At 42.8% G+C, this 661-nt stretch overlaps 1 non-coding gene across 1 annotated transcript; it reads right to left on the bottom strand.

Moving 5' to 3' along the window:
* Positions 1-202: 202 nt before the first annotated feature.
* LOC145161752 (small nucleolar RNA R71) lies at positions 203-309 on the bottom strand. The gene has a single exon (XR_013738629.1). It is a non-coding gene; the product is annotated as a small nucleolar RNA R71 (small nucleolar RNA).
* Positions 310-661: the final 352 nt, after the last annotated feature.

Genomic DNA, 661 nt, shown 5'->3' with positions numbered 1-661 from the left:
TATCGAGGAGGTCAACGACATAGACGACTAATTCAATATCCGTAATGTACCTCGCGAGACTGTTTTGCTTCGTATGCTACTAGTTACATTTAAGGGAGCCGCGAAAGATTGGCTGAAATCACTCCCTCTAGGATCTATCACCACATGGGCTAAAATGAGTGAAGAATTCATAGATTAATTTCGCCCTCCCTCCAAAATAGCAAAATTGAAGAAGTTAATTGCAAACTTTGAACAACAAGCGGAAGAGTCACTTTATGTAGCGTGGGAAAGGTACAAGGGCTTGTTAAGGAATTGCCCCCACCATGATCTTAACATTCAACAAGAGGTCTCCATTTTCTATGATGGAGTGAACGTGACGACTAGGCAACTCCTTGATTCCCAAGGACCACTCATGAAGAAAAATCCCGGTGTTATAAAGGAGCTAATTGAAGAATTCTCTAAGCATTCTAGAGAATATCATAATCCAAGGAACGACTCAGCTCGAGGGGTGGTGAACCCAGTCAATGATAGTATGGCAGCCACGATGGCTAAATTAGAAAGTATGGACCGAAGAATGACAAAGATGGATCAATCCATCCATGCCATCCGGTTGGGATGTGAAAACTGTAGCGGGCCTCACCTTACTAAAGATTGTGATCTAGACGAACATGGGAACCAGAAA

The sequence above is a fragment of the Lactuca virosa genome, chromosome 2, assembly GCF_052849685.1.
Source record: "Lactuca virosa cultivar CGN04683 chromosome 2, Lactuca_virosa_CGN04683_v6, whole genome shotgun sequence".
Classification (NCBI taxonomy): domain Eukaryota; kingdom Viridiplantae; phylum Streptophyta; class Magnoliopsida; order Asterales; family Asteraceae; genus Lactuca; species Lactuca virosa.
Note: the sequence above shows the minus strand (reverse complement) of the source record. Positions and strands in the feature narration are given on the sequence as shown.